The sequence below is a fragment of the Ranitomeya imitator genome, chromosome 4 (genome assembly GCF_032444005.1).
Source record: "Ranitomeya imitator isolate aRanImi1 chromosome 4, aRanImi1.pri, whole genome shotgun sequence".
Taxonomy (NCBI): domain Eukaryota; kingdom Metazoa; phylum Chordata; class Amphibia; order Anura; family Dendrobatidae; genus Ranitomeya; species Ranitomeya imitator.
This window is the reverse complement of record NC_091285.1, coordinates 428,316,967-428,332,623: the sequence shown is the minus strand read 5'-3', so window position 1 is coordinate 428,332,623 and position 15,657 is coordinate 428,316,967. Positions and strand designations below refer to the sequence as shown.

The 15,657-nt window shown below is 43.4% G+C and overlaps 1 protein-coding gene across 2 annotated transcripts in view; it reads left to right on the top strand.

Moving 5' to 3' along the window:
* The window catches only part of LOC138676331 (17-beta-hydroxysteroid dehydrogenase type 3-like), a 100,577-nt gene that overhangs the window by 80,946 nt on the left and 3,974 nt on the right, over nucleotides 1-15,657 (top strand). The window lies entirely within an intron of this gene.

The window sequence follows — 15,657 nt, the reverse complement described above, 5'->3', positions numbered from 1 at the left end:
GTTATCGACCACTGCTGCAGTCTACGAGAGGTGTCCGAACTCCTAGGCAAGGAGCGCAGTGCTTACAAGTTCTTTCCAATAGAGATTGTAATCACTGCATTTAAGCTGTCCATATTGATGGATCCAGCCAACTTTAGCACCACAGCACTCTCCTGATGCTGCTTCTGCTTGCACCGATGAAGAGCGCACAGTTCCTGCCGGTGGAGCATTTGTCTTAACTTTTAGTCAAGGAGGAGCACACCGCACAACAGCAAACAGCTAGTTGGGAGACAGTGGAGAGGTGCGCTCACGGAAAATGTGCCAAATATCTCTACTTTATACTGTAATCCGCTTACATTTTTGACGTCAGTGCCAATATGCAATACACCCAATAGACTAGAAGAACCAACAATATGTTTTTTACTTAGAAAATATATGTGATTGGCTGTGTTTAATACACATTCAAGATAAAATGGCCCAGAAGAGGCAATCATGTCATGAAAAGTATCAAAACCAGAGTTCATTACAAATCGGAGAACCGATTTGTTTATATTTTGCCAAAAACAACAACAAATTTCATCTATTCTGATATAGACTTTTTTTGTTAAAAAAACTATATAAAGATAAATAATATATTGTAATATATAATATGGTGTAAATCAGGTCAGTTAATGCCATCATATAACCTGACAAATGTGATGTATAGTTCTTTGGTAAAGTCAAGAGCTGTACGTGAGGCTCCCATGTTAGGTAGACTAAAACTACACATTGTCCTAGCAAACATTTAATGAACATCTATTAACCAATAAATGAGTTAGGGCATCTACTAACATTCTGATTTGTGTTATTGTGCTTTATGCAAACCTGCAGAACATCTGCTTTCATGCAAGCAAAAAAAAAAAAAGAACAGCTAGAGAAGCTTGTCCACTTTATGTCAGTCCTTGTTATATAAGATGTAGAGCAGTACAGAGCCCCAGGGAATGATAGCATGATTTCACACCATCTCGACAATCTCCACCTACGGAAATTTTATTTAAGGGAAAAACAAAGCATGAAACAAATAGAAACACAATTAAATGAAACAAAGTTTGAGAAGTACAAGTTAGAACCATCACTCAGCCAAATAAATGTCAAACAGGTTTAGAAACGAGAGAATATTCTCTGGTTTCACATTCTGTAGCACTATAACATGCAAACATTAAATGTGAAATTTGAATTGCATTACTGCACTAGAAAATATTAAAAATTGAGAATACTTAGCACATAAATTGGCTAATTCATGTGTACCCGGCAGCCACGATAAGGCGATTCTCGTTGCTGGGAACCTATCTAATGTGAATCTTCTTAGACCTTCCCATATAAATGTAGATTTTAGTCTAGGTGAGGATTCACATTAGGCAGGTTCCAAGCAACAAGAATCGCCTTATCGTGGCTGCTGGGTACACAAGAATTGGCCAAACTATGTGCTAAGTATTCTCAATTTTTCATATTTTCTAGTGCAATAATGCAATTCAAGTTTCATATATTTCATGTTTGCATGTTATAGCGCTACAGAGTGCTACTTTATTTGTTGGTTATATATGGAGATGACTATCTTGGTGAGTACCTGTTCACACCGGATTTCTGCTTGGAAGTGATGATCATTCTTTTGATATTTGAAGTGACACATCGCCACTAATGATTAAAACATAACATTTATTAGTTTACCTCTTAATGAAAGTGTTTCTATAGTTCAATTGGGTACAAAAACTCTCGTGCTCCTTGGTTTCACTCTGCCTGCAAATTCCCTTTAGAGGATGACTTTAGTTTTTAAACTGCCTATTGTATTTAATAGTCTTACTATATTTTCAAGCTTTCAGAGCACAGAGGCTCCTTCTTAAGGCCCTTGCCTGAAGAAGGAGCCACTGTGCACTGAAAGCTTGCAAACATAATTCTGGTTAGCCAATAAAGGTATCACTCCGAGAATACTTTTGTCATTTTTGAGCATAAAAGTATTTACACTGATGTTTCTGGCTAACACGGTACGACAATATAACATTTTATTGTACATCATAGTCTTACCATTTATTTTATTTGCAACAAGGGATATGGCAGCTCTTTGTATCTAGGAAAAGAATCAGCCAACAGCTACTGTCCTCATCGTACAAAGAAACAATTGTGTGTACCAAAACAAACAACTATGTACATAGTTAGAAATGACAGGGAAACTCCACAATGAGTAATTGTCACAATGTTAGACCAAATGAACAAATACAGAGACCCACACAATGCGGGCTGGAGGGTTCTACTGTATCTGAGAAGATTGTCTAGACAAGTAGCGGGGCTCACGTGTGATTTCTGCAGTATTTTACTTTTTCTTCTTCTATGGCTATCGTCTTCCTGTGTCACACTTTAATGGATCTGTTAACTTATTGCTATGTTTGGCTGCATTATATTTTGTATGTTTTTGCTTATTTGGACTAATATTGTAAAATACTGTTGGCTGCGATTCCCCGATCAATCGGTAAATTGTTGTTGAAACACATCAGAACTCCCTGTAACCCAATAAGACTTAAAGAAAATCTGTCACCAGGTTTTGACACCTAATCTGAGCATAATGTAGAAACAGATACACTGATTTCAGCAAAATATCATTTACTGGACTGCTTACTGTACTTACTGTTTACTTAGGATAAATGAGTGGTTTATCAGCAGGAGATTGTCTCAAGAGGACTGGTAAACCTGCTTCTTTTTAGAACTCCATATTTATGAGCTCTGTATAACCCCACCCCCACCACTGATTGGCAGCTTTCTGCCTAAGCACAGTGTACACAGAAAGCTGCCAATCAGTGGTGTGGGTGGGGTTATACAGAGCTCATTATTGAGAAAACTGGTAGATCTTCAGCAGATAAGGCAGTGATTTTATCAGAACTACACTAAGCATCCCAGTAAGTGATACATAGCTGGATTCCGGGTCTCTGCCCCTACATCATGCTGTTCTCAGATGAGGTAGCAAAAATCCGGTGACTGATTCACTTATTCACTTTAAGCTAGCCATACTCAGACAGACACAGTCTGAGGTTCTACTACATTGCCTTTAACTCCTTTCTGGCACTGGACGTACTGTTCCGTCCATCTTCCCATGGACCGAATAGAATGTCATGCGCGATCAGCTGCGCTCACGGGGGGAGCACGGCCGATCACGGCTGGGTGTCAGCTGATTTATCACAGCTGACACTATGTGTCAGGAGCGGTCATGGACTGCTCCCGACACTTTAACCTCTGGAACACTGCGATCAAACAAGATCGCAGTGTTTCGGTGGCATAGGGAAGCATCACGCAGGGAGGGGGCTCCCTGCATGCTTCCCAGAGACCCTCAGAACAACGCAATGTGATCGCGTTGTTCCAAGGGTCTCCTCCCTGTAGGTCACCAGATCCAAGATGGCCACGGGGTCCTTCCGGGTCACTGCGATCAAACAAGATCGTAGCGTTCCGGTGGCATAGGGGAGCATCACGCAGGGAGGGGGCTCCTTGCATGCTTCCCTTAGACCCTCAAGAACAACGAGATGTGATCGCGTTGTTCCGAGGGTCTCCTCCCTGCAGGTCCCCGGATCCAAGATGGCCGCGGGGTCCTTCCGGGTCCTGCAGGGAGGTGGCTTATCAGTGCCTGCTGAGAGCAGGACCTGAGAAGCCTCCTTCACTGCCCGTCAGATTGATGATCTGACACAGTGCTGTGCAAAGTGTCAGATCAGCGATCTGACTTTATATAGCGATTTCCCACCCTGGGACAATGTAAAAAAAAAATTAACATATGTAAATATATATATATATATATATATATATATATATATATATAAAAAATCCTAAATAAAGAAAAATAAATAAATACTTTTCCAAAAAATACATTTCTTTATGTAAATAAAAACAAACAAACAATGAAAGTACACATATTTAGTATCGTCGCGTCCGTAAAGACCCGGCCTATAAAACTGTCCCACCAGTTAACCCCTTCAGTGAACACCGTAAAAAAAAATGAGGCAAAAAACAATGCTTTATAATCATACCGCTGAACAAAAAGTGGAATAACAAGCGATCAAAAAGACATATATAAATAAACATGGTACCGCTGAAAACATCATCTTGTCACGCAAAAAAACGAGCCATGATATAGCATCATCAGCAAAAAAATAAAAAGTTATAGCCCTCAGAATAAAGCGATGGGAAAATAATTATTTTTTAAATAAAATATTTTTTATTGTATAAAAGCGCCAAAACATAAAAAAGATATAAATGAGGTATCGCTGTAATCGTACTGACCCGAAGAATAAAACTGCTTTATCAATTTTACCACACGCAGAATGGTATAAAATGAAATTAATGAATTGCTGTTTTTTGTTAATTCTGCCTCCCAAAAATCGTAATAAAAGTGATCAATTAAGAAAAACAAGAAAAAGACGTCACACTATATAATGGGGACCACCACAAAATAGTATATAAATCACTTATAAATTCTTTATTTCGTCAGCCAAGAAAAACACAAAACAGCACACCACACTTTTAAAATCATTTAAAAACAGAATAAGACATCAGAGGTTCCTAATAAGGAGCCTCCCCCCTGGACATGTAACATAATAGCCATCATCAGATAACAAATATTCCTGTTGGAAAAGCTGCTTAAAATACACATCTAAATATATGATGAAGTCATGTACAATCTTGCTGGCTTACCATGACAACAAATCAATATACAGTCAAAAGGTAGTGTACTTTATATCTGGCCTTAACTAGATACTTAAAGATAGTTACCTGTAAAAACATGTATACACCTGCTAGTTGAATAAACAAATACCTAAAAATGCACAACCGGTATATACATAATAGGTAGGTGGTGGTAGCGATATTAGCATGGAGAATACCAAATGTCTCTTAGGTAAATGCGGCTGTTCGTAGTAAATCACCCAAATCACTAAACAGAAAATAAATTAAGAGAGATGGAAGGTACCATCCAGTAAAGTAACAGTCCGAAGGGGATCAGCCTCCAGCACTGAAATTTGTAATTATGACAGATTCAATATTTAACCCAAGTATAGAGGAAACATATCTGGATGGTAAAGAAAGCCCCAAACCAATGCATATTAGCCTAGATAAAGCATATATCATACACAGTAAGTGTCCCAGAGGTGTATCCGAACCCGGTTAAAGTGTTCAGAACCCCCTCACATCCAGGTGCATGCCTGTGTGTGAAGCTGAGTAAATGCAGCATATAGGGAAAAACCTCCACTGTGCAGAGCAAAATGCTACCACACTATTGTAGATGAAAGGCTTCGGCCCCCTGAACCTCTGTAGCGATAGGTATCCTGGTCATGTTCTACTGGCAGTACTACTTTCATCTACAATAGTGTCTACTTTACATCAGCACAATTTTGGAAACAACATTTTTTTTTGTTAGGGAGTTATAAGGGTTAAAAGTTGACCAGCAATTTCTCATTTTTACAACACCTTTTTTTTTTTAGGGACCACATCACATTTGAAGTCATTTTGAGGGGTCTATATGATGGAAAATAAGAAGTGTCACACCATTCTAAAAACTACACCCCTCAAGGTTCTCAAAACCACATTCAAGAAGTTTATTAACCCTTTACGTGCTTCACAGGAACTGAAACAATGTGGAAGGAAAAAATGAACATTTAACTTTTTTTTGCAAACATCTTAATTCAGAACCATTTTTTTTATTTTCACAAGTATAAAAACAGAAATGTAACCATAAATTTTGTTATGCAGTTTCTCCTGAATACGCCAATACCCCATATGTGGGGGTAAACCACTGTTTGGGCGCACCGCAGAACTTGGAAATGAAGGAGCGCCGTTTGACTTTTTCAATTCAGAATTGGCTGGAATTGAGATCGGACGCCATGTCACGTTTAGAGAGCCCCTGATGTGCCTAAACAGTGGAAACCCCCCACAAGTGACACCATTTTCTAAACTAGACCCCTTAAGGAACTTATCTAGATGTGTGGTGAGCACTTTGAACCCCCATGTGCTTCACAGAAGTTTATAACGTAGAGCCGTGAAAATAAAAAATCGCATTTGTTTACACAAAAATGATCTTTTCGCCCACAAATTCTTATTTTCACAAGGGTAACAGGAGAAATTAGACCACAAAAGTTGTTGTGTGATTTCTCCTGAGTATGTCGATACCCATATATGAGGGTAAACCACTGTTTGGGCGCACCGCAGAGCTTGGAAGTGAAGGAGCGCCGTTTTACTTTTTCAATGTAGAATTGGCAGGAATTGAGATTGGACGCCATGTCGCGTTTGGAGAGCCCCTGATGTGCCTAAAAAGTGGAAACCCCCCACAAGTGACACCATTTTGGAAACTAGACCCCTTAAGGAACTTATCTAGATGTGTGGTGAGCACTTTGAACCCCCATGTGCTTCTCAGAAGTTTATAACGTTGAGCCGTGAAAAAAAAAAAAAAAAAATCGCATTTTTTTTACAAAAATGATCTTTTTGCCCACAAATTTTTATTTTCACAAGAGTAACAGGAGAAATTAGACCACAAAAGTTGTAGTGCAATTTCTCCTGAGTACGTCGATACCCCATATGTGGGGGTAAACCACTGTTTGGGCGCACCGCAGAGCTTGGAAGAGAAGGAGTGCCGTTTTACTTTTTCAATGTAGAATTGTCTGGAATTGAGATTGGACGCCATGTCGCGTTTGGAGAGCCCCTGATGTGCCTAAACAGTGGAAACCCCCCACAAGTGACCCCATTTTGGAAACTAGACCCCCCATGGAACTTATCTAGATGTGTGGTGAGAACTTTGAATGCCCAAGTGCTTCACAGAAGTTTAGAATGCAGAGTCGTGAAAATAAAAAATATTTTTTTTCCACAAAAAAGATATTGTAGCCCCCAAGTTTTTATTTTCACAAGGGTAACAAGAGAAATCGGACCCCAAAAGTTATTGTCCAATTTGTCCTGAGTATGCTGGTACCCCATATGTGGGGGTAAACCACTGTTTGGGCGCACGGCAGAGCTCGGAAGGGAAGGAGCGCCGTTTTGGAATGCAGACTTAGATAGAATGGTCTGTGGGCGTTATGTTGCGTTTGCAGAGCCCCTGATGTACCTAAACAGTAGCAACCCCCCCCTTGTGACCCCATTTTGGAAACTAGACCCCCCAAGGAATTTATCTAGATGTGTGGTGAGAACTTTGAATGCCCAAGTGCTTCACAGAAGTTTAGAATGCAGAGTCGTGAAAATAAAAAAATATTTTTTTTCCACAAAAAGATTTTTTAGCCCCCAAGTTTTTATTTTCACAAGGGCAACAGAAGAAATTGGACCCCAAAAGTTGTTGTCTAATTTATGCCGAGTACGCTGATGCCCCATATGTGGGAGTAACCCACTGTTTAGGCGCATGGCAGAGCTCAAGAAGGGAGGGAGCACCATTTGACTTTTTGAGCGCAAAATTGGCTGTCGTGTTTGGAGACCCCCTGATGTAACTAAACAGTGGAAACCCCCCAATTCTAGCTCCAACCCTAATCCCAACACACCCCTAACCCTAATCCCAACCCGATCCATAATCCGAATCACTAACCCTAACGATAATCACAACCCTTACCCCAAAACAACCCTAATGTCAACCCTAACCATAACCCTAATCAAAACCCTAAATCCAACACACCCCTAATCCTAATCTCAACCCTAACCTCAAACCTAACCCTAATCCCAATACACCCCTAATCTTAACCCTAATCCCAAACCTAACCCTAATGCCAACCCTAATCCAAACCCTAACCCTAATCCCAAGCGTAACCCTAATACCAACCCTAACCCTAATACCAACCCTAATCTAAACCCTAACCCTAATCCCAACTCTAACCCTAACTTTAGCCCCAACCCTAGCCCTAACTTTAGCCCCAACCCTAACCCTAAGGCTACTTTCACACTTGCGTCGTTTGGCATCCGTCGCAATCCGTCGTTTTGGACAAAAAACGGATCCTCCAAATGTGCCCGCAGGATGCGTTTTTTTGCCCATAGACTTGTATTGCCGACGGATCGTGACGAATGGCCACACGTCGCGTCCGTCGTGCACTGGATCAGTTGTGTTTTGGCGGACCGTCGGCACAAAAAACGTTCAATGCAACTTTTTTTGTACGTCGCGTCCGCCATTTCTGACCGCACATGCGTGGCCGTAACTCCGCCCCCTCCTCCCCAGGACATAGATTGGGCAGCGGATGCGTTGAAAAACTACATCCGCTGCCCACGTTGTGCACAATTTTCACAACGTGCGTCGGTATGTCGGGCCGACGCATTGCGACGGCCCCGTACCGACGTAAGTGTGAAAGAACCCTAACCCTGAATTTAGCCCCAACCCTAACCCTAAATTTAGCCCCAACCCCAACTTTAGCCCTAACCCTAGCCCTAACCCTAACCCCAACTGCTCGTCTCCTGCCGGCCGGCAGATGGAGACAGATGGCGGGCGCACTGCGCATGCGCCCGCCATTTTCTTTTGCCGGCGGCCAGGAGGAGCAGCAGGAGGACCCAGGGACACAGGTGAGTATGATAGGGTCCCCGAATCCCCCTATTTCTCTGTCCTCTGATGTGCGATCACATCAGAGGACAGAGAATTACACTTTGATTTATTTTTTTTTTTTGCGGTCGCCGGTAAACAGTTAATTACCGGCGATCGCAAAACAGGGGTCGGTAAAACCGACCCCGATCATGTTCTTTGGGGTCTCGGCTACCCCAGGCAGCCGAGACCCCAAAGATTCTCCCGGTGCCGGCCGGCCATTTTGAAGATGGCAGCGCCCATCGGGAGCCACGAGGAGCACCGGGGGAGATAGGTGAGTATCGGGGGGCTATCTGGGACCCCCTTTCTCTGTCCTCTGATGTGCGATCACATCGGAGGACAGAGAAATTAAAAAGAAATCGCGTTTTTTTTTTTGCGATCGCCGGTAAACGGTTAATTACCGGCGATCGCAAATGCGGGGTCGGTAAAAAAAACCCCGAATCATGTTCTCTGGGGTCTCGGCTACCCCCGGCAGCCGAGACCCTGGAGAAAATCCGACTCTGGGGGGCGCTATTTACTTTTTTCACAGCGCCGTTAATTATAACGGCGCTGTGCTTTAAGTACGCTTAGCGGCCGCCGTTAAAAGGCGTATCGGCGGTCGCTAAGGGGTTAAGTGCTGTGAGCTGGGCCAGATATAAAGTACACTACCTTTTGATTGTATATTGATTTGTTGTCATGGTAAGCCAGCAAGATTGTACATGACTTCATCATATATTTAGATGTGTATTTTAAGCAGCTATACCAACAGGAATATTTGTTATCTGATGATACCTATTTCGTTACATGTCCAGGGGGAGGTTCCTTATTAGGAACCTCTGATGTCTTATTCTGTTTTTAAATGATTTTAAAAGTGTGGTGTGCTGTTTTGTGTTTTTCTTGGCTGACGAAATAAAGAATTTATAAGTGATTTATATACTATTTTGTGGTGGTCCCCATTATATAGTGTGACGTCTTTTTCTTGAAGCTACTATAGGTCATACTTTGGGTTGACCCCTTTATTACTGCTATTATGCTGGATGGTGCCCTCCACTTTTCTATTATAAAAGTGATCAATTAATGTCATGTGCCCGAAAATGGTACCAATAAAAATGTAAACTCATCCCACATCCCACAAAAAACAAGACCTCATAACTCTGTGGACCAAAATATGGAAAAATTATAGCTCTCAAAATGTTTTGATGCAAAAACAATTTTTTTTGCAATAAAAAGCATCTTAGTGTGTGACAGCTGCCAAACAAAACCCCGCTATAAATAGTAAATCAAGCCCCCATTATCAACCCCTTAGTTAGGGAAAATAATAAGATAAAAAAAGTATTTATTTCCATTTTCCCATTAGGGTTAGGCTTGGGGCTAAAGTTAGAGTTGGGGATAGAGATGGTGTTAGAGCTTGGATTACGCTTACGGTTGGGATTAGGGTTAGGGGTGTGTCAGGGTTAGGGGTGTGGTTAGGGTTATGGTTGGGATTAGGGTTTGGGGTGTGTTGGCGTTAGGGGTGTGTTGGGGTTAGGGGTCTGGTTAGGGTTCTGATTAGGGTTAGGGGCGTGTTCGGGTTAGGGGTGTGGTTAGGGTTATGGTTAGGATTGGGATTAGGGGTGTGTTTGGGTTAGGGTTGGAGATACAATTGGGTCGTTTCCACTATTTAGGCACATCAGGGGCTCTCCGTACGCGACATGGCATTCGATCTCCATTCCAGCCAATTCTGTGTTGAAACAGTAAAACGATGCTCCTTCCCTTCCGAGCTCTGCCATGCACCCAAACATTGGCTTACCCCCACATATGGGGTATCAGCGTACTCAGGACAAATTGGACAACAAAATACAAAACTGGGGGGGCTAAAAAATCATTTTTCTGGAAAAAAAATGATTTTTTATTTTCATGGCTCTGCGTTATAAACTTTAGTGAAACACTTGGGGATTCAAAGTTCTCACAACACATCTAGATAAGTTCCTTGGGGGTCTAGTTTCCAAAACGGGGTCACTTGTTGGGGGTTTCCACTGTTTAGGTACATCAGGGGCTCTGCAAACGCAAAGTGATGCCCGCAGACCATTCCATCTAAGTCTGCATTCCAAAACGGCGCTCCTTCCCTTCTGAGCTCTGCCATGCACCCAAACGGTGGTTCCCCCCAACATATGGTGTATCAGCGTACTCAGGACAATTTGCACAACAACTTTGGGGTCCAATTTGTCCTGTTTCCCTTGGGAAAAAAAAATTTGGGGGAAAGCATTAAGCTACTTACTGGTAACGGCATTTTTCGGAGGCCCATGACAACACTACGAGAGAGGGGATCCGCCCTTCAGGAACAGGAAACCTACAGATACAAAAGGGTGGCACCTCTCCCATGCATCAGTTGTATTTCAGAGCCTGAGAGGACTACCGCGGTTAGTGGCACACAAATATACATTATATACAGTTTATATACAAAAATATTCTATTGCATTGAACTAGAAACCACACGTGAGATCTATATATCTCATTATATACATTATAGGAAGTGTAACCCCCACGTGAAAAGGGAGGGAACTAAGGGTGCTGTCATGGGCCTCCGAAAAATGCCGCTACCAGTAAGTAGCTTAATGCTTTATTTGGACTCCCATGACAGCACTACAAGAGATTTACAGAGATGTAAGCTACCTTAGGGAGGGACTATAGCTTGTAGCACCCTTAACCCGAAGGTGAGATCAGAGGAGAACCTCAAATCCAACCGATAGTGCTTAAAAAAGGTGGGAGAGGACAACCACGTGGCTGCCTTACATATCTGGTCGATTGACACTCCAGATCCTTCCGCCCAGGATGTAGCCATGGCCAGGGAGGAATGCGCCCTCAGATTCTGCGGAGCCAGACCTCCACCTGCAGTATAAGCCAGAGATATAGCCTCTCTAATCCACTTCGCTAGTGTGTACTTTGAAACTCTAAGCCCTTTTCTAGGACCTTGGAAGGACAAAAATAACGCATTATCTCTCTTCCACGCATTAGTGACCAAGATCTATTCTAACAGACACCTCCTAACATCCAATGTATGGAGCAGTTCTTCCTTAGTATTGGAAGGATTAGGGAGAAATGATGGTAAAGCTATCTCCTGTGATCTGTGAAAATGTGATGCCACTTTTGGCAAATAGGCCGGGTCCGGTTTGAGGACTACTCTATCCTGTAGAAACTCTGTATAAGGGGAAAGCCTGAAGAGCTATGTCCCCTACCCTACGAGCAGATGTTATTGCTACCAAAAATGCTGTTTTAATGGATAATAACTTAACGGAGTCTGAATGTAAGGGCTCAAACGGTTCCTTAGTCAAGGCTGAAAGGACTAGGTTGAGATCCCAAGGCACAAACCTATTCTTGTGTATAGGTCTAGCTCTACTAAATTCTTTAATAAACCTTGATACCCAATAATTATTAGCAATGTTAGAAGAAAACAAGGCCCCTATGGCGAGACTTGTACTTTTAGCGTACTCGTAGATAGGTTCAGCTCCAAACCCTTCTGCAGGAATTCTAAAATCTGGTTTATCGGTATTCCTTCTCCAATATTGAAATCTGAAGAGGCCAGAAACTTCCTCCAGGTTCTAGAGTTCATTCTTGTTGTTATTTGTTTTCTACTCTTCATAAGGGTATCAATTAAATTTGGGGAAAAACCTGTTTTTTAAAAATGACCTCTCAAACTCCATGCCGTCATATAGAGTCCCTTCACTTGTGGATGGCTGATCAGACCCTGGTGTAGTAAATCCGGAATGTCCGGAAGTACCCAGGGGTCTTCCACCGACATGGTCCTGAGCCAGGCAAACCAGGCCCTTCTGGGCCAGAATGGGGCAATCAGTATGACTCTTGCCCGATCCTCCCTTATCTTCCTGACCACTAGGGGCAATAGGCCCAGCGGGGGGAACACATAAGCCAATCGAAAATCCCATCTGACCAGGAAGGCATCCACTGCCAGAGGATTCTCCCTGGGATTTAGGGAACAGAATTTTCTTGTTGTTCTGTTGTCCTTGGTGGCAAATAAGTCCACCTCTGGATGACCTCACTTGCGGACAATGTGATCGAAGATGTCTCTGTTCAGAGACCATTCCCCTCGTCTTAAGGTGTTGCAGCTTAGAAAGTCTGCTTCTACATTTTCTTTCCCTCTTATATGCAGTGCAGTTAAAGATAGTAAATGGTTTTCTGCTGTCTGGAGCAGACGGTCCGCTACTTCCATCAGAGATTCAGAATGTGTTCCACCCTGGTGATTTACGTAGGCCACCGCCACCTGTTTGTCCGAGAGAATCTTGACATGGTGACCCTGTAGATATACGAGGAGTTTCTTAACTGATAGTTCCATTGCCATTAACTCTCTCTGATTGGAGGAGGCTGATGTTTGGAGGTCCCATAGACCCTGAACTACAATGTCACCTATGTGTGCCCCCCACTCCGTGGGGCTAGCGTCTGTTGTTATTACACGAGTCACATGTGTCACCCAGGGAACTCCTGCTGATAGAGACAAACTATCTAGCCACCATCTAAGAGATGTAAGAGTTACTGGACTCAATATCACCTGACCCTGCAAGGACCTTTGTAAGGCTCTATCGTTAACCAGAACCTCCGACTGTAAAGGTCTGGTGTGGAATTGGGCCCAACGGACAGCGGGAATACACGAAGTTAGGGATCCTAACAGTGACATACCTTGTCTAAGGGCCATGGAGGGCCTATCAATCGCCTTTGACACCTGTTGTTGTATATGCAATAATTTATCAGGTGGAAGACAACATTGTTGGGTCTCTGAATTTAATAACAGCCCTAGGAATCTCTGAATTTATAGGGACTGTAATCGGGATTTTTCATAATTTATGATCCAGCCCAGGCGTTCTAGTTTGGTCATGGCCATCTTTACTTGTGAAAGGCAATGGTCTGCTGAATTCCCTACTATAAGGAAATCATCCAGAAAAGGAATAACGATGATATTGAACTCTCATAAGTGCGCCATGACCTCAGCGACTATTTTTGTAAACACCCTAGGTTCTGATGATAGGCCGAAGGGAAGAGCTCTGAACTGAAAATGGCGAACTATCCCTCCCATAGAAACCTTTGAAAGTCCTCATGGATAGGTACATGATAGTATGCATCCTTTAAATCTACAACTACCATGAAGCAGTGTTTGAACAACATCTTTATTGTTGAACTGATTGATTCCATCTTTAAGGTCTTATTAACCAGAAACTCATTAAGGGATTTAAGATTTATGATAGTTCTAAATGATTTATCTGGTTTTTTAAATCAGAAATAGAGGAGAGTAGAACCCTCTTCCTCTCTCTGATTCTGGGATCTCAATCAGAACTTTTTTGAGGCATAAATTTATGACCTCCGCTTCCAAAGCTGTCTGTTCAAGGGTGGAAGAACGTAAAGGGGTTAATTTGTACTTATCTCGAGGCCAGTGATTAAACTCAAGTCTCAGACCATCTGATATTATGCCTCAGACCCAGTCACTATTTGTGATGTCAGACCATGCTGAAGAGAAGGCTGCCAACCTCCCGCCCACAGGGATTGCTAGTCATTGGTCCGGTTTCTTACATTCTTTTGAGGGACGGCGAAACATGTAGCCCGTACCTCTCCTGCGTCTATCCCCCCATCTAAGATTAACTCTAGAAGGTGAGGATACGCGTCTTTTTCCCCGATCAAATCTCCTTCTGTTGAAAGGACGACGGTAAGATGCTGATGACAAATTAGGGAACTTTTTCTTGTCATCCCCTGCTTTCTCTAGCAACTCATCCAAGGTTGGCCCGAAGAGATATTCCCCTTTGCTTGGGATAGCGCAGAGCTTGGATCTTGATTGAATGTCTCCTGACCAACATTTCAACCATAAGGCTCTACGAGCCACGTTGGAGAGTCCTGCTGCTCTGGCCGCCATTCTAACTGAATCCACTGATGCGTCTGACAGGAGGGCAGGAGCATCTTGGATTACTGGTAGCGCATTTAGCATTGTATTCCTGGAAGCGCCTTTTTTAAGTTGGGACTCCAACTGATCTAGCCAGACCATTAAGGATCTGGCTGTACACGTTGCGGCCACTGCCGGTCTCAAAGATCCGGCCGCCATCTCCCAGGTACCTTTAAGGAAGGTGTCTGCCTTCCTATCCAGAGGATCCTTCAGGGTCCCCATGTCCTCAAATGGTAGTGAGGCTTTCTTTGATGCTTTCGCCACTGCAGCATCTAATTTAGGGGCCTTGTCCCAGGTATCAACAGCTGTATCATCAAAGGGGTATCTGCGCTTCAATGCGGGTGGTAACGAGTCTTTCTTTTCAGGTTTCTTCCACTCTCAGAGAATTAAATCCTGAATCTTTTCGTTCACCGGAAAGGATCTACGTTTTTTATGATCTAACCCACTGAACATTATCTCCTGTCTGGAAGGTTGCGTTTTAGGCTCTTCTAGGCCCATTGTACCTCTAACTGATATAACTACCGTATATACTCGAGTATAAGCCGAGATTTTTAGCCCAAATTTTTGGGCTGAAAGTGCCCCTCTCGGCTTACACTCGAGTCACGGTCTGTGGCAGGGTCGGCGGGTGAGGGGGACAGAGGGCTGAGGCATACTTACCTAGTCCCGGCGGTCCTGACGCACCCCCGGCCTGTCACACTGTCTTTGGGTGCCGCAGCTCTTCCCCTGTACAGCCGTCACGTGGGACCGCTCATTAAACTTATGAATATGGACTCCACTCCCATAGGGGTGGAGCCGCATATTCATTTCTCTAATCAGCGGTAACGGTGACCGCTGATAGAGGAAGAAGCTGCGGCACCCGAAGACAGTGTGATGGGCAGGGGGAGCGTCAGGATCGCCGGGACTAGGTAAGTATGTCATATTTACCTGTCCACGATCCACACGCCGGGCGCCGCTCCATCTTCCCGGCGTCTCTCCGCTCTGACTGTGCAGGTCAGAGGGCGCGATGACGCATATAGTGTGTGCGGCGCCCTCTGCCTTATCAATCAGTGCGGAGAGACGCCGGGACCGGACGCTGGGGAGCTGCAAGCAAGAAAGGTATGTGTTTTTTTTTTTATTGCAGCAGCAGCAGCATTATATATGGCACAGATTTATGTGGAGCATCTATGGGGCCAAACTGAACGGTGCAGAGCATATAGGGCACAGCTTTATGAGCATCTATGGAGCCAAACTGAATGGT